The following is a 19,647-nucleotide window of genomic DNA, read 5'->3' on the forward strand; positions in this document are numbered from 1 at the left end:
TATAGAACCCATACCATAGTCTCTGAGGAAAGCAGAAACAGATTTATTCACATGTTTCCTTGCTTTCCCAATCTGTGGACAAAATTGGTTGGACCAGTTCCATTTTTGCCTTTGGCATATATTAGAATATACCAAGGCAGTTTTTGGAAAAAGTGTCATCAATTGCCCAAAGGTGTCCTTTAAATGCATTTCCACACCTACCCCAGTCAAAGTGCCCAGGTCATTGCCACCACAGTGCACAATTATAAAGGATTTTACCAATGGCATCAATTGGTGACATCTCAATCCTCTCTGACTAATCCACATAATATCCACATTTGGTAAATCAAGGTTGTGAAAGCATCTATTCGCTACATACCTTTCACTCCAGAAAATATAGCTATGTCCTACTATCCAGACTTTCAGCATCTTGAAGGCAGATGTGGTTGTACTGAGATGGGTTGTGGAAATGAAATGGCAGTTTGAAAGTAGGAGTTTAGAAAAAAAAAGTGGATGAGATTCAGTGCACTTGAAAAAGAAGAAATGATTGGTGGTTTCTGATAATTTAAGATTGAAAACTAGGGTGCATCCTACTGTTTTTTTTAAGTAATAATAGTATCGGTTTAGAAAAAGTCATTGAAAAGAACATTGCACAGGATAAGCTGGTTTATTGAGAGGTCAAACACACTTGCTGGTTTGGTTTGCAACATTGAGAGATGAACTTTTAACCTTTTGAATTCAGATAGGTGTTCTATGGAGAGTTGCCATGGTAACAGGCAGAGAGAGCAGTGGGGGGAGGTTGAACATTATGTGAGTTTGAAAGTGTTGAAATGTACAACCAATTAAAATGTTAGTTTGGTTTTGAATTTGTGCGGGAAGAAATTTTATTGGGTATGTACAGAGTTATGTGTGTTTAATGAGAGGGAATCAGGGCCATTTGTGGTTGCAGTGTCTGAGGTACATTTCAGAGATTCTGCTGAAGAAAATCTGGTGTGTTTTTGGCACTGTTCTCAATCTTCAAAAGCATTTTTAAAGGTGAGTTATTAATTTGTGAGGGAATATATGTTGTGTATTTTAAGTTAATAATAAAAATGAGTCACAATGTGGTAGTTACTCACTCTCCCGCTCTTTCACTGTCTCTCACTGTCTTCATTTCTGTCCAACAGTGTTCTTTTCCCTTCTCCTGTTTCTCTATAAATCCTTCTGTTTTACTTACACCTTTTGCCTTTTTCTTAATATGTTTTTTTTCTCTCACTCTCCTTTCAGTACCCTTTTTTTCCCTTCACTGTCATTATCCCTTTCCTTTACTCCTGGTTTTGTAATTCTCTCTGACCATCTGATTTAATTTCTTTTGTTTATTTTTTCGCTCTTATTGTCTCTCTCTTTTTGTCTTCCTCACCTTTGCTCTCTTTATAGAACACTACTAGGAAGATCCTCTTCCCCCCCCTTTCACTGTAGTAATTATTTGACTGAATTGCAAGGATTAATGTTATGTGTCTAAGGTCACAGTGTGAGTCTCATGTTTTGATGTAATGCTGGCAAAAAAGTAATGCTGTAAATTGGAAATGTATTTTGAAAATGGCTCAGGTTTCTGCACTGTATTGTAGCGCTGAAATAGATAGGATGTGTTCTGTTTCTTAATTGTTTTAGTGTGGTAAATGTGTTTTGGTAAAAAGTTGGGTTTTAAACTTTTTGTCCAGGATCACACTGAGTGTCTGTGTAAATTAAAGAATTATATTTGTACCTTTTATCATAATCTCTCCTGTCTCTTCTCACAGTCTACCTCCCTCTGGTTATACTGTTTTATTTAATGAAAATATTTTGTCTTTTGTTTGGATGTAATGCTGGCAAAATGTAACACTGCAAATTGGAAATGTATTTTCAAAATGACTCAGGTTTCTGCACTGTATTGTACTGCTGAAATAGATAGGCTGTGTTCTGTCTCCTAAACTTTTTTGTGTGGTAAATGTGTTTTGGTAAAAAGTTTGGTTTTAAACTTTGTGTCCAGGATCACACAGAGTGTCTGTGTAAATTAAAGAATTATATTTGCATCTTTTACTATAATCTCCCCTGTGTCTTCTCACAGTCTACCTCTCTCTGGTTATACTGTTTTCTTTCATAAACATATTGTGTCTTATGTTTGGATGTAATACTGGCAAAAAGTAATGCTGCAAATTGGAAATGTATTTTGAAAATGACTCAGGTTTCTGCACTGTATTGTACTGCTGATTTAGGGGCCGATTATGATGGCGTACGGACCTGAGTCCGTCCACCACCATAGAGTAGGAGGGACCGTCCGCAGGGGCTGCGGCGGTCCCTCCATGCAGATTAGGATGTGACCGCCAGGGTGGCGATCACATCCTCAATCTTTAACATTGCGGCGGGTGCAGCTTCAAGCTGCACCCGCCGCAATGTTAAAAATGCATACATTGCATTTGTATACAGCAAGCGGCAGGCACCGCGCGGTGCCTGCCGATTACTGCACACAAATGCATGGGGGTACCATAGGTACCCCCCATGTGCACCCCCCACCCCCCTTCACCCAGGGGGCCCGCAACGGGCCCCCGCAGTGAAGCTCCGTATGCTTTTCCACGGCGGAAAACCCGCCGTGGAAAAGCATTTCTTTTCGGGCATCCTAATTTGGCTGACGGTGTCTAAGCGACACCGTCACCATGTTAGTGCTTTTCCGCCGCGGTTGTAAGCCAACCGCGGCAGAAAAGCTGCGGACGGAAACCAGGACCCACCAGCCATCCTAATGTGGCGGTGGATCTTTGGTGGGTCGGCAGAGGAATTTCCGCATCCTCCGGGCCGGCAGTGGCTTCCGCCGGCCCAGAGGATGCAGAAAATCCTCCATCATAATCGGCCCCATAGTTAGGTTGTGTTCTGTGTCTTAAACTTTTTCCTGTGGTAAATGTGTTTTGCAAAATAGTTTGGTTTTAAACTTTTTGTCCTGGATCTCACTGAGTGTCTGTGTAAAGCAGACACAGAGATGGTACACACAGAAGAGAGATGGTGCAGGCAGAGACACAGATAGTGGAAGTAGACACAGAGATGGTACACACAGAGGATAGATGGTGCAGGCAGAGACTCAGATAGTGCAAGCACACACAGACATGGTACACACTGAGGATAGAAGATGGAGGGCTGTAGGCATACGGACAGATAGTGCAAGCAGATACAGACATGGTACACACAGAGGGTAGATGGTGTAGGGCTGTAGGCAGAGGGACAGATGGTGCAGTCACAGAAAAGATGGTGCAGAGAGAGGGTGAAATGTTTCAAGCAGATAATCAGATAGTGCAAGCAGACACAGACATGGTATACACTGAGGATAGAAGATGGAGGGCTGTAGGCATAGGGACAGATAGTGCAAGCAGATACAATCATGGTACATACAGAGGGTAGATGGTGTAGGGCTGCAGGCAGAGGGACAGATGGTGCAGTCACAGAAAAGAGGGTGCAGAGAGAGGGTGAGATGGTGCAAGCAGAGAGTCAGATAGTGCAAACAGACACAGACATGGTATACACAGAGGATAGATGGTGGAGGGCTGTAGGCAGAGGGACAGATAGTGCAAGCAGACACATACATGGTGCACACAGAGCGCTGATGGTGTAGGGCTGCAGGCAGAGGGACAGATGGTGCGGTCACAGAAAAGTTGGTGCAGGGAGAGGGTGAGATGGTTCAAGTAGAGACTCAGGTAGTGTTAGCAGACACAGACATGGTACACACTGAGGATAGAAGATGGAGAGCTGTAGGCAAAAGGACAGATAGTGCAAGCAGATACAGACTTGGTACACGCAGAGGATAGGTTGTGTAGGGCAGTAGGCAGAGGGACAGATGGTGCAGTCACAGAAAAGATGGTGCAGAGAGAGGGTGAGATGGTTCAAGCATAGACTCAGATAGTGCAAGCAGACAGAAACATGGTATACACAGAGGATAGATGGTGGAGTGCTGTATGCAGAGGGCCAGATAGTGCAAGCAGATACAGACATGGTACGCACAGTGGATAGGTGTTGTAGGGCTGCAGGCAGAGGCACAGATAGTGCAAAAAAAGCCTGAAAGAATACTCCAAGCAAGACTCTCTTTGATTGTAGTAATCATTTTACTAAATTGGAAGGGATAGTGTTATGTGTGTAGGATCACAGTGTGAGTCTGTTTTCATTTTAAGAGGTAGGTGGCAGATTAATTTGCATAGTTAGTGTGTTTAAAAATATGGGAATATATGTACTTATAAAATTGATTAAGGTAGTTTTTTATTATCTATTAGTGAAAACGATATAATTAAGTGTTTATATTTTTTTGCAAGGACCAGCAACATTATTATATTGGTGCAATGGAAGAGCATCAAGAGAACGTCGCTTTGAATTTTGAGTTCTCAGGCGCATTAATAGAGGATGTCAAAGATGGACCTTTTCCAGAGGAAATTGATACTGAAAATGAAGATTTCTTTGATGAGAGTTTGGACAGTGTTTTTTGTGGAAGTGGTAGAAGATTTTGAATTTGAAGATGGAAATTTTGTATTTGATATGAAATACCGGACGAAGTCATGTTGGAAGTTTTATTGGAATATGAAATGTTTGATGAATAAATGTATCATTTATAATTAAAAATTATTCGAGTGAGTCTTTTTGTAGTATTGTAATAATTTGGATTCAGACATTCACAGGTAGAGCCAGGAGAACATGGCGGCCGCAGGCTAGTGCGGTGCGCGCGCTGATCATCTGAGCTCCTCTGGCATGGGAAGCACTCCTCTCCGCTCTGAGTGAGGATCGGGCGTTTTTGAGCTCCCACTGTTCCCGCTGCTTTCTGCCTTGTTTTTCCCCCTACCTGACTCGGCGCGATGACTTAAAACGCCGGACCGACTGCCATCGGATTGGAACTGCGGAGCAAGGTAGGAGGCTGTCGGGCTGACCCCCTTCGTTAGACCAGGTCCGCTCCGGAGGGCTCGGAGGGGTCGCTGCCCTGTCGCTGCCCCACCCCCACCCCCCTCCCCAGTCTCCCTGCGCCCATCGACTGCCGCTGGAGCTAGGACGGGAGAGCGGAGACGGCGACGGAATAGCGGAAGTGTGAGGAAAGGGCTGCCGGCTTGTTTCTCCCTCGTCTGGTCAGTCGGTACACCTCGGATGTGTCTCGCCCTGCCTTCCAGCAGCTCTCCGCCCCCTCAGAGTTCGTGGAGCAGAGCAGCCGTGGAGCTTCGTCGGGGTCGCTCGGCGCGAGGTCTGCTTAGAGGCAGACTTGAATGTGTGGGCTCCGGAGGCACAGTGGTTCAGCTGCTACAGAAGCAGTCTGAGCCTATCAGCAAGCCCCAGGCGCAAGTTGGTGCCGGCTTAGCAACATACAATACCTGCAACAGTAAGGAGCCGTGGGGGGGGCTGTCTCTGCATTTAGAGGGATCAGGGAAATCTAGACTTGGCAGTAGTAAGGGCAACTCATTAGGGGTGGCAAGTAATCTCAGCTCTGTAGTTAACAATCTAAAAGAAATTAAACGGGTTAGCCAGGTTTTACTACAGCTACCAGAACCCCCTTCTTTAGAGACGGTGTCTCATACAACAGCAGCAATTGAGTCCTCTGTCCCCGCTCCAGCCCTCCCTCCCGTCTCCTCTGTAAGCAATTCTTCAAGCGAGCTTGCCCCTTCTAGTCTTCCAGCTTTACCAAAAGAGAAAGAGAAAAAGAAAATCTGTCAGAAACCTAAATTAACAGCTACAAAAACAGCTACAAAACCGAAAGCCAAAGGGAGGGGAAACAAAAGAATCAGTAAAAGTAGCCAAGAAGGGGCTAAGACTCTAGGTCCAACTAACAGCGCTGTGAAAATCACCCCCTCTTTACGCTCTTTTTTTAAAGTCCTGCCTCAAGTTCTGGATCTAAGCCCAGTTAATAACCAGGAAGAGAGCCTTGAGACACCTCTGGGTATTGATATTCCCTCAGGGGATTCACTCCCACTAACAGAAATGGATGATCCATCACCGTCCGCTCTGCCACAGTCGGTGGAGGCTAATACTCCATGCGATGTTGAAGGAGAGGCCCTAAACAGTTTACCATCAAGCTCCGCAAAGGCTTCAGGGGAGAGAGAGGAGGAAGGGGAGGTCGGTATCATAACTCATACCACGACCGAGTCGGCATTGGCAGCGTTGGCAGCTTCAATCGCGTCAATGAGAGAAGAAATTCGTAGTGATTTTTTGGTCTCCAAAGCTAACCAAAACGACATTCGCTCATCTTGTGAAGCTCTGGAAAGGAAAGTAGATGGCTTGGGTGAAAGAACGGAGGCATTGGAGAACACAGTGGGAGCGGTAAAAGCTAATCTGGAAGCAGCTGTGTCAAAAATTCACAACCTACGCAAGGAGGGAGATGCGGTGAAAGAAAGAATGGAAACATTAGAGAATTTCTCTTGTAGAAACAACCTGCGTCTTCTCAAAATACCGGAGGGGAAAGAAGGCGGGGACATTAAGAGTTTCGTTGTAAAACTTTTGAAGGAAGCTTTGGATCTCGAGGAGACAGTAGAAGTGTTGGAGAAAGACATCCAAAGGATCCATCGTGACCCATTCCGTCTTAACGCGGGCAGGTCTAAACCCCGAAAAATCCTTGTCAACTTCCTGACTTATACCTTAAAGGAGAAAATTCTTAATACTGCACTAAAACTTAAAACTACAAAATGCTCTGAATTCCCTTTCGATATCCGCTCTGATCTATCCAAGGCTACACTTGATAGGCAGTGGGAGTTGGGACAGAAGATGGATAGTTTTAGAACAGCTGGTGCAACAGTCCAGATGAGATTCCCGGCCTACTTACGCATCATGTATAATAACAAGATGTACAATGTTAGAACACCACTTGAGGCAGATGAGCTCCTGGAGACTATTCAGAACCACTCGCAGGGTAAATTTTGAACGACTAGGTCCCCCCCCCACCTCAGTGTACTTGTTCTTACTCAACAGGATTAACAACGCAATTAACTAAGTAGGAGTCTTACGAGCTTTTGGGGAGAGGGAGGGGGGAAGAATGAGGAATAGAGGGGGAAAAATACACATATAAAATAAAAAAAGAGGAGAAAAAAGGATAAAAAAAAAAAATATATATATATATAAAAAAGAAAAAAAAAATATATAGGGGAAAGAAAGGGAAAAAAAGAAAAGAAAAAGAAAAGAAAATAAGGGGGAAAAGAAGGAACGGAGAAAAAAAAAAAAAAAAAAGGGAAGAAAAGGGAAAGGAATTTTAAAGGAGGAAAAAAATAAATAAATAAATAAATAAATAAAGTAAATAAATAAATTGCACTATTTCACAAACAACCCTTTTCTGTAGATAAACAAATGATCAAATGGATAAATCCACACTATCTGGAGAAAGTGAGTAACAAATCATTAGGGGGAAAGTGGGATGGTGATGGTGATCGTGCACGACAGTATAATGTTTCTTCACAGATATTCTTAAGGAGTGCAACTCCGTGCCGAGAGTAGAGCTCAGATCGGCGCAAACCGGCCTTTCAACTGGCCGGAGTAAGTATGGAGGGGTTCTCCAAATGGGTGGGGGGGGGGGGGGACACAAAAGCATAAAAATTCAAAATTATCCTCAGAAACTTGGCCCTTTAAAACAGATTTTTCTTTTTTACAGTCCAATCGCCTTAGATACAATAACTAAAAGAAACAAAGCAATAAATACTAAACCAGGTGGAATGGAAGTGAGCAAAGGGAAGGAGAAATGACATCGATATCCTTTTTATCTTGGAACGTGAATGGTTTGCGCGTGCAGGGGAGAAGAGAACGCATCTTTCAATATTTGCGCGACTCCCCGGCGCAGATCATCATTATCCAAGAATCGCATCTTTTAAAAAACGAGGCAGATGCAATTTTAAAAAAGCAAAAATGGATTGACGTATTCTTAAGCACTGACCATAATGCAAATATAAGAGGAATTCTCTTAATCTGCAAAAAACCAGCTAACGTGCGGATTCTTGAATTCAGAGAGGACAAATCTGGAAGATGGCTCATAGTTAACCTCTCTATACATGGGCAGAAATACACTTTAGTCGGATATTATGGTCCTAACTCTGATGATCCATCTTTTTTGGAGATAATAAGGAACGATTTAATAACCACCTCTGATCCCATAATCTGGACAGGGGACTTTAACGTTATTTTGAACCCAAAACTTGATAAAACCACCAATAGCAGCAGATATAGGTGTCAACCCCCCTCAAAATCTAGACAGACTATAAAAGGGATTATGGAGGACTTGGGTCTCGCAGATCTATGGAGAGAAAGAGCCGGCTCTAAACCAGGGGTATCTTATAGGAATCTAAAGTATAAACATACTTCACGAATAGATTTTGCCCTGTTTAGTTACTGTCTCCAAAACTCTATAGCTAGTATCAAGTATATACCCTCTCACTTATCCGACCATTCAGCTCTCTCTTTCACCTTAATACTTCAAACTTATAAAAAACATCCCTCCTGGACATTTGATCGAACTATTCTTTTGGTCCCGGAAGAAGTAACATATCTCAACTCCGAAGCTAGGATGTTTTTAGATAGCAATTTGCACTCAACCTCCCTTGCCTTAGTATGGGAAACTCTGAAGGCTTACCTGAGAGGTTGCATCACCAACAGAGCCTCCTTTATGAGGAAAAACTATCTAGCCAAAATCCAAAACCTAGAACAGGAGCTGGAGATAATTGAACAAAGGCTTAGGGGCACAACTGGCTCACTACAAGTTTAAAAAAATATGTCAGACCTCAAAAGTCAGATAGAAGGTATCCTACAAGAAAGGGTCTCAAAAAAATGGGAGGCGAGTAAACTCTCCAATTTTGAATTCGGAGAAACCGCAGGGAAGATTTTAGCCTGGAGGGTCAAAGCAGACCAAGCAAAAAACCACATAAGAGGGATCATGGTAGCGGGGGAAAATCAGCTTAGGTCATCAGATGTAGGAATTAGTACTGCCTTTACGCAGTTTTTTGCGGAAATATATAGGGATGATATCAAAGAGGACCAACAGGCGAGGAAGTTATGGCTGGATAAGATTCCTCTTCCACACTTATCGCAAGCACAAAGTGAGGCATTGGAATTGGACATCTCAGAGACAGAGGTTAAAAAGACTGTATCCGCACTAAAACATGGCAAAGCTACAGGTCCTGACGGACTCCCCGGAGAACTGTATAGAGCCTTGGCCGATATAATTGTCCCTACTCTGACGGCCCTTTTCAACGGTATTCAGAAGGACGGTAACGACCCACCTCAATCATGGAGCGAGGCATCTATAGTCTTGATCTTAAAACCTGGGAAAGACCCAACACTATGTGGGTCTTACCGCCCAATATCATTACTAAATAATGACTACAAAATATATGCTTCTATTTTAGCAGCTAGATTGGGATCAGTAATGGGGGAAATAATCCATCAAGACCAAAAGGGATTCATTAAAGGGCGTCAGCTTTCTGACCTAACATATGACCTAGTGGGGGCAATCGACATCGCCTCAGCTTTTTCTATCCCACTGGCAACCCTCACCCTAGACGCAGCTAAAGCTTTCGACAGGGTAAATTGGCCCTATTTAAACGACGTTTTAAAAAAGTTCAACTTAGGGGAGAAACTCTGTCGAACAATAAAACTTATATATAAATCGCCAACAGCACGGCTTCTAATAAATGGCAAGCTGTCTAAATCGTTCAAGATCTCTAGAGGCACAAGACAGGGCTGCCCGCTTTCCCCCCTCCTCTTTAACCTATACATAGAACCGTTTGCGGAAGTTCTCAGACGAGAAGACTCTATTCCATCTTTTAGGTTCGGGGAGTGGGAAAAGCGAGTAGCCTTGTACGCAGATGACATCTTGGTCTTTACTTCAGACCCGGAGATTGCTTTACCAGTAGTCATCGATAGAGCCGCAGATTTCGGCCGTATCTCGGGCTATGAGATAAACGCCTCTAAAACAGATATTATGGCATGGAACATACCCGACCTACGGTCAAATACATCAAATGTAATGAGATATTTGGGAATTCAGATAGTGCAAGATATCGCACAAATCGCCCAAGTCAATCTTGGGAGAATTCTTAAGGAAATTAAAAAATCTTTGAAATCTTGGTCTAATCTCCCACTAACTATCCTAGGCAGAGTAAGCCTGCTAAAGATGTCAATTCTTCCCAAGTTTACCTTCCTATTTAACACGATCCCCCTTGCATTTGATAAAACAGCGTTAGAGAAATGCCAGAGAGAGATTAACTCCTTCGTTTGGGGACACAAGTCAGCAAGGATATCCTGGAAAAAGCTGAGGAGGAGGAGGGAAAAGGGGGGCCTATCCCTACCCGACCTACAATATTATGCGTGGGCATTCCAACTATCCCATTCAAGAATGCTCTTAAAAGTACCATCTAATACTTCAATAGGCCTCATGTTCATGGCAATGCTGATCGGTGCTGGCCTACCAACTAATGGCTATATGTTCAAGTTTGGAGAACAGAAATACTTCAAGAAAGTTAAATTAAAAACTCTTATGTCCCAAGCGAAGCTATGGGCACAGATAAGGAGGAACCTGGGTTTGTCATACTACTCCAACCTTGCGCCCATCTGGGAATCACCAGGGCTCCCTTCCTGCTGGGATGATAGGCTTACTATCCCGTTGAGATCAGGAGGGATACTAACATGGGGAGATGTGTTGACAGGTGACTCTCTGAGGCCCTGGGAGGATTTGCGGGAGCAGCGGGGGATAGAGCTCTCGAGGTTTAAATATCTACAATTAGTTAGCTGGGCTAAGGCAACAAACAGGTCTGGGGCATCATTAGGGAAGTATAGCATCACTGAGGAGAAATTGGTAGCGCAACCTGCAGGGGGTAAAGAGGTCTCGAAATGGTACTGGTGCCTGCTAGAAGAGATAAACGGAGATTTCACCCTCCCGGAACAACTATGGGGCTCAGATCTGGGGGCCCAGAGCATCGAAATCTGGCAGAACTCCTGTACCCTATTATATAAAAGTGTCAAACCTGCATGGCTAAGACGCAATCATTTTTTTACAATTCACCGTGCATATTTTACACCGCTAAAACTTTCCAAATTCATCCCAGGGAAGAAATGCAATAAATGTGGCCATATTGCAGCCTCAGATGTCCACATGTTCAAAGAATGCCCCAACATATTACAATTCTGGAATGAAGTTAAAGCAACTCTGGACTCCATTCTCAATACTTCGATCTCCATCACACTTTCCTTGATCATATTTGGATGGGACAACAACATAAAGGGCCACGCTAGGACATTTTTGTTTTTTGCCATACTGCTTGCAAGAAGAGAGATATGCAAGGTTTGGATTGAAAATTCAGCACCATCCCACGCAAACTGGCTGTCGTCTCTCTACGCAACCTCTAAAACTGATTTGAGGAGATCAGGCGGCGAGCGTAGCCGTATCTTTTGGGACGTTCTGGTTCATTGGAGACAATAACCGGGGTTTTTTTTTTTTTTTTTTTTTCCCCGGTCCTATGATTATGCCTTGAAACTCCAAGAACTAGGCCCCCCCCAGACGGCTCAGAATGGCTAGTTCAACTGAATAAAATTTCAAGTTCGGAGTCTTTTCCCACGATACTCTTCGGGCCATCTTTTGCCGAATTCCACCTAATAGAGCATAGGATGCAGAGGAAACTCTGCACCTGGATAGAGTGGTTGGCAGTTGGAGGCTAAATAAGAGGTGGCCAGGCAAATGAGGATAAAAAAAAAAAACAAAAACAAAAAAAAACAATAATTTGGATTGTTGATGTGTTTTAAAAAAATGAGAATAGATGTTCTGGTGAAGTGTGTTAGGGTTTAGGGTATGTAGTATTAGAAACTGCTATGCAGTATGTCTGTCAGGCCTGTTAATTTAGAAGTAGTCTCCATGCTGTGTACTGAAGATCGTGGCTGTGCTGTAGAAATGCCATAGACAAAGAGATGGTACACACGGAAGAGAGATGGTGCAGGCAGAGACGCAGATAGTCGAAGCAGACACAGAGATGGTATATACAGAGAGTAGATGGTGCAGGCACAGACACAGATAGTGGAAGCAGTCACAGAGATGGTACACAGAGAGGATAGATGGTGCAGGCAGAGACACAGATAGTGGAAGCAGTCACAGAGATGGTGTACACAGAGGATAGATGGTGCAGGCAGAGACAGAGATAGTAGGACAGACACAGAGATGATACACATGGAAGAGAGATGGTGCAGGCAGAGACACAGATAGTGGAAGCAGACACAGAGATGGTACACACAGAGAATAGATGGTATAGGACTGTAGGCAGAGGGACAGATAGTGGAAGCAGACACAGAGATGGTACCAACAGAGAATAGATGGTATAGGGCTGCAGGCAGAGGTAGAGAGAGTGGAAGCAGACACAGACATGGTAAACACAGAGAATAGATGGTATAGGGTTTCAGGCAGAGGGACAGATAGTGGAAGCAGACACAGAGATGGTACACATAGAGGATAGATGGTGCAGGCAGAGACACAGATAGTGGGAGCAGACACAGAGATGGTACACACAGAAGAGAGATGGTGCAGGCAGAGACACAGATAGTGGAAGCAGACACAGAAATGGTACACACAGAAGAGAGATGGTGCAGGCAGAGACACAGATAGTGGAAACAGACACAGAGATGGTACACACAGAGAATAGATGGTGAAGGCAGAGACATAGATAGTGGAAGCAGACATAGAGATGGTACACACAGAAGATAGATGGTGCAGGCAGAGACACAGATAGTGGAAGCAGACATAGAGATGGTACACACAGAGAATAGATGGTATAGGACTGCAGGCAGAGGGACAGATACACTAAATTAATACAGAGATTGTACACACAGAAGAGAGATGGTGCAGGCAGAGACACAGATAGTTGGGGCAGACACAGAGATGGTACACAGAGAGGATAGATGGTACAGGCAGAGGCACAGATAGTGGAAGCAGACACAGAGACGGTATACACAGAGGATAGATGGTGCAGGCAGAGACACAGATAGTGGGAGCAGACACAGAGATGGTACACACAGAAGAGAGATGGTGCAGGCAGAGACACATATAGTGGAAGCAGACACAGAGATGGTACACACAGAGGATAGATGGTGCAGGCAGAGACACAGATAGTGGAAGCAGACTCTGAGATGGTACACACAGAGAATAGATGGTATAGGACTGCAGTCAGAGGGACAGATAGTGGACGCAGATACAGAGATGGTACACACAGAGAATAGATGGTGCAGGCAGAGACACAGATAGTGGAAGCAGACACAGAGATGGTACACACAGAGGATAGATGGTGCAGGCAGAGACACAGATAGTGGAAGCAGACACAGAGATGTTACACACAGAGGGTAGATGGTGCAGGTAGAGACACTGATAGTAGGAGCAGACACAGAGATGGAACACACAGAAGAGACATGGTGCAGGCAGAGACACAGATAGTGGAAGTAGACACAGAGATGGTACACACAGAGGATAGATAGTGCAGGCAGATACATAGATAGTGGAAGCAGACACAGAGATGTTACACACAGAGGATAGATGGTGGAGGCAGAGACACAGATAGTGCAAGCAGATCCACAGATGGTACACACAGAGAATAGATGTATAGGGCTGCAGGCAGAGGGAGAGATAGTGGAAGCAGACACAGACATGGTACACACAGAGAATAGATGGTATAGGGTTTCAGGCAGAGGGACAGATAGTGGAAGCAGACACAGAGATGGTACACATAGAGGATAGATGGTGCAGGCAGAGACACAGATAGTTGGACCAGACACAGAGATGGTACACACAGAAGAGAGATGGTGCAGGCAGAGACACAGATAGTGGAAGCAGACACAGAGATGGTACACACAGATGATAGATGGTGCAGGTAGAGGGAGAGATAGTGGAAGCAGACATAGAGATGGTACACACAGAAGAGAAATGGTGCAGGCAGAGACACAGATAGTGAAACCAGACACAGAGATGGTACACACAGAGAATAGATGGTGCAGGCAGAGACACAGATAGTGGAACCAGGCACAGAAATGGTACACACAGAAGAGAGATGGTGTAGGTAGAGACATATATAGTGGAAGCAGACACAGAGATGGTACACACAGATGATAGATGGTGCAGGCAGAGGGAGAAATAGTGGAAGAAGCCATAGAGATGGTACACACATAGAATAGATGGTGCCGGCAGAGACACAGATAGTGGAAGCAGACACAGAGATGGTATATACAGAGAATAGATGGTGCAGGCAGAGGCACAGATAGTGGAAGCAGACACAGAGATGGTACACACAGATACTAGATGGTGCAGGCAGAGGCACAGATAGTGGAAGCAGACACAGAGATGGTACACACAGAGAATAGATGGTGCACGCAGAGACACAGATAGTGGAAGCAGACACAGAGATGGTACACACAGAGAATAGATGGTGCAGGCAGAGATACAGATAGAAGGAGCAGACACAGAGATGGGACACATGGAAGAGAGATGGTTGTCACGATTCGCTCCCTGTGTTCTCGTGTCCACCACCAGGGGGCTGAACTGTGGGACTCTCCAGTGTTCTAATATGCTTCCTGACACTCCCCTGCATGCATATCTTGACTTCCAGCCATTTGGACACTATTTGGGAATTGACATCCATTCCCAATCCATGCCGGGTTTTGTGAAAGCCAGCCTGCTTAGACTTAAGGCCAGCCTACTCATGCCTGAAACTCCATTACCCAGAATTCCCTGCTCACTGCTTTGTCTCCACCCCTGCAGGCCAAGGATGGGTGGAGAAATTCAGCTCACCTGTGGCTGGCTGCTGCTAGCCTGCTCACACCAGCTGCATGTGATTACTGTGAGCTCTTTTAAGCCCTAGCTCCCTTCAGGCAAAGGTTGGTCATTGTAGCTGTTTACCGGTGAGACCAATCCTTGTTTCCAGAGTTCCCTGAACTTTTGCTATTCTTGTATCCAGTGTTTCCTGAGCTTTAATTATGCCTTGTTCCTGACCTGCTGCTGTTTTCCCTGTTCCTGAATTAGCACTGCCTGCAGTGCTACCCTGCCCCCATAGCCTTAGTATTCCTTGTTCCTGAACTGCAGCAGTTTCCCTTCTCCTGAATTAGCACTGATTGCAGTGCTACCTTGTTTCCTGAGTACCTGAGCTATAGTTAATCTTTGTTCCTGGGCGTAGCTATTTATTGTTCCTTATTTGCACTGCTTGCAGTGCTCTCTTGACTCCTTGTTTCCTGAGCTGTAGCTATGTCCTGTTTCCTTGAACCAGTATTGCCTGCATTGCTGCCTTGACTCCTGAGCTCTAGTAATTTCCCTGTTCCTGAACTGGCACTGTCTGCAGTGCTGCCTTGACTCCTGAGCCTTAGCTCACTTCTTGTTCCTGCCTCAGCACTGCCTTCTATGCTACTTTGTTTTCTTGATTCCTTAACCTGCACTGTTCTAATATACCCTTGTAGCCTCCCCTTCTGTATATCCTTTTATAGTCCCTGCCTTACTTCCCATTTCTTGGTTCCAGTTCTAGTTTGCTGTCTTTCTATTCTGCTGTCTTACGTCTGTTACCTTGTATGTTTGTTACCTCTTTTCTGCGAAGTGTGCCCGGTCATTTCCTTCCTTTCCTGTTAAGCAGTCCTCCTTGCTAGCTCCTTGTCGATGGTGCTTGTGTTTAGTTCTACCCCTTTGCTGTTACTGCCTTGCGCGTTCCTGTTTGATCGCCAGGATCCGTGGGCACAGCTGACTACCTAGGTGGTGTTTCTTGTTCACTGTGAGTATTGTCTTTGAGTTACATTTATAACATCACCATGGGTTTAAGCTCCACAGACCCTGCCTTTGCATCCATATCCTACATGTGGGTATTTGCAGTCAGTATCTGTAACAGCAATTGTGGGTAAGAAACTTACTGAGCTTCAGTATTCCCGTGTGGAGCTCCTGAGTGCTTTACCCCACACCCCCCTTTATTGTTAATGTTTCATATATGTCTTGCACATTCGTCCTGGGTGTAGTTATTCTGAATGCTAAATTGCTTTGTGAGTGCCCTTCCTTTCTAAGTCTTACCCATCTTGTTCACTTGCACAGGCTTCCCCTTTGGATCCCTCTTTCTCCTTTGACTCCCTGTATATTCCTGGGCAGTGCTGTACTCCTCTTCCTGTGTACATCTTCTACCCAGTTCCCAGTCCTTGTCCAAGTCCCTGACTGTGTTGCTCACATAGTCCCGGACAGTCCCTGACAAATGACCAACCTCTATTTCCAGGGTCACTTGTGAGGTTTATTTGCATTCAGTTAGCAAACTTTTTTTTAAAAACCCACCCTGACAGTTCTTGTCAAGATGTTTAGCATCAGAATCAGAAAGTCTGCGTATGATGGCATACATCCATTGCCAAGGCAGCGCAGTTCTATACAACCTAGTAGAAAGTCCTTAGACTCTAGAGATCGATTCATTGAACATAACAGACTCTTACGGTCTGAATATTTTTCCCTGTGGTTGGCTGATCCTTCTATGTTAGATTTTCATTCCATCTGTAACCCTGAACCTCACCTGATGTCAGCCTGTGACCTACAGGATGAAAACGAATTTCTGCAAACCTTGTTAGCAGCAGAAAGACAATATAGTAATTTAGAGAGTGGTACTATTAGGGTACATTTTCCTGAAGCTTGTAACTCAGAGACCCCCTGTCAAGACAATGTTTTCTTTGAAGACAATTTCCAGACACAGTATTTTTCCGCATCTTACCAAACTGGTAGTTCAATGACCCCAGTTAAAGCATGTTTAACCACACAGCAGCCAAAGAAAGAGCAGATTCATTACATAACCTCTGTTCTCCATTCAAATGATGTTACGCAGTCTTGTAGGCCAGGAAAGATCACAGTCCCGGATAATAAAGGGACCTTGTTAGATACCACATTCAAAGTAAACAATAGTCAGCTCAACAAAAGAGAGAACAGACCTACTAGAACACAAGAGGCTAATAGCCACTTTGAACAAAATCCAAGGTATAGCTCTGTTGCTTGTGAAGTTGCCAAGTCTACCACTGTCCTTGTAGAGAAAGATCTGCAGTCCTCGCAGCATATGTTTTCATCCAAGATTCTTGAATTGCAACAAGAGAATAAAATATTTCAGACTCTGTTAAAAAAGTTATAACCCAGAGTTCAAGTGGAAATCTAAAACCCCTGTACAAGACCACTTTTCCACCTCTATGTTAACCTCCTTAGAAATGGAGAATGAAACCTTGCGCTCTCTGTTGTGTTCCCCTCAGAACTGGTCCAGTAACTGTGTAAATAATACTGTGGCTGATAACTCAGATTCCACTAAGAATAGCCATAGTACTTTTTCTCATAGGGCAGTTAAGGAAAGTATTTGTTTGAATTCTAAATTTCCTAACCCCTCTGTTTTGTCTTTTAGTGCTAAATTACATCTAGGTGCTACATCTGAGGTGTGTCCCTCCAGTTTTGAGGAACCCCAAATTCAAGGCAAGACACTAAACATCTATTTGCTTTCTTTTCCTGGTAGTGAGGTCAGTTCCACCCCGGGGGTATCACACACACTGGTCATTGACATACAGACAAAACCCGAACCATTGACCCACATATTGCCTGATGTGACAATGTCCTGTGACCCAGACCATGCTCTTGATCTAACTGCTGCGACTCAAGTCAACCTCCTTGCTGAGAAGACACAAACTCATGACCCCCTGTTTGGTCTCTTGCCTTCAAGCACAACACAAATTGAAAAGTCAGGAAATGATAATGCTCTATGCTCCGATGCATTTGTACCACTTTGTAATGCTGCAAAAAATGAAAAGACCTCCAATGACCAATTATTCTCTAGCCCATTTCCTCTGAATAAGAGTTGTGAACTGCCAAATGGTAAAGGAAGTCTGGTCATCAGAGACTCTAAGAAAAGCACTATTCTAAGCCATCCCAAGGGAAGAACATCAGTGTGTTTTAATGAGCCAAGGAACGGTGAAGATTTCACTATTGACAATAGAGATGTTCATGGGCAATCGCCATTCCCAGAATTTAAAAACTGTCATCCTTGTGCTTCTCTACCATCAGCTTGTCTGCTTTCAGAGGCTTTTAGAGTCCTCAGCCAGCCTGCTGCCTCCTGAACTTCAGCCTGCAGCGTTCCTGCCATCTGAGCCTGAGCCAGAACCTGCAGGCTGCCTGTCTACAGAGCCAGAATCTAAAGGCCATCTGCCTCCAGCACCAGAACCTGCAGGCCACCTGCAGGCCTCCAGCACCAGTACCTGCAGGCCGCCTGCCTCCAGCACCAGTACCTGCAGGCCGCCTGCCTCCAGCTCCAGTACCTGCAGGCCGCCTGCCTCCAGCTTCAGTACCTGCAGGCCGCCTGTCGCCTGCCTCCAGCTCCAGTACCTGCAGGCCACCTGCCTCCAGCACCAGAGCTTCCAGGCTTCCTGCCTACTGCACCAGAGATTCCAGGCTCCCTGCCTTCTGCACCAGAGCTTCCAGGCTCCCTGCCTTCTGCACCAGAGCTTCCAGGCTCCCTGCCTTCTGCACCAGATCTTCCAGGCTCCCTGCCTTCTGGAATTGAGCCTCTACTGTGCCAACATTTTGACCCTGTGCTTCCAGTTTCCCAGCCTTCAGAGGTCTCAATACATATACATTCAGAGACTGAACCTCCAGCCCCAGAGACAAAACTCTCAACATGTAAGCCTCCAGGGCCTGGGTATCCTGCATACCTGCTTCCTAAGTCTCCTGCATGTGTATCTTTAGTATGTTTTCTTCCGGGGCCAGAATTGCAGGTCTGCTTCCTATCACCTCCTTCATTTTCAGCCAGTTTGTCTTTGACCTCTGTGCCTCCTGCAATCCGTTATCTGCTTTTGACCCTACAGTCAATCAGCCTTTGTTTTCAGAGTGCTACTCTAGCCTGTCATCATCGGGACTACAAACACATTTAATGCAGGCTTCTCAGCCCTTGTCACTGGATTTGGACTCTTCAAGTTCTACCTTCAATACTGCTGTTAATTTACAGAGTATTATCCAACTCTCCAGAACATCACAATTTACCTTCAGTCCTCTGATAGCGTGCATTGAATCTATGATGGGAATTGACTTAATTCTTAGGAGCAAATGCTTTAGATCCAGATCCAGACTCCGGGAGATGGTCTTTGGAGGGGGCGTAATGTCACGATTCCTTCCCTGTGTTCTCGTGTCCACCACCAGGGGGTGAACTGTGGGACTCTCCAGTGTTATAATATGCTTCCTGACACTCCCCTGCATGCATATCTTGACTTCCAGCCATTTGGACACTATTTGGGAATTGACATCCATTCCCAATCCATGCCGGGTTTTGTGAAAGCCAGCCTGCTTAGACTTAAAGCCAGACTACTCATGCCTGAAACTCCATTGCCCAGAATTACCTGCTCACTGCTTTGTCTCCACCCCTGCAGGCCAAGGATGGGTGGAGGAATTCAGCCCAACTGTGGCTGGCTGCTGCTAGCCTGCTCCCACCAGCTGCATGTGATTACTGTGAGCTCTTTTAAGTCCCAGCTCCCTTCAGGCAAAGGTTGGTCATTGTAGCTGTTTACCGGTGAGACCAATCCTTGTTTCCAGAGTTCCCTGAGCTTATGCTATTCTTGTATCCAGTGTTTCCTGAGCTTTAATTATGCCTTGTTCCTGACCTGCTGCTGTTTTACCTGTTCCTGAATTAGCACTGCCTGCAGTGCTACCCTGACCCCATAGCCTTAGTA

This window comes from Lissotriton helveticus, chromosome 3_1 (assembly GCF_964261635.1).
Source record: "Lissotriton helveticus chromosome 3_1, aLisHel1.1, whole genome shotgun sequence".
Lineage (NCBI taxonomy): Eukaryota > Metazoa > Chordata > Amphibia > Caudata > Salamandridae > Lissotriton > Lissotriton helveticus.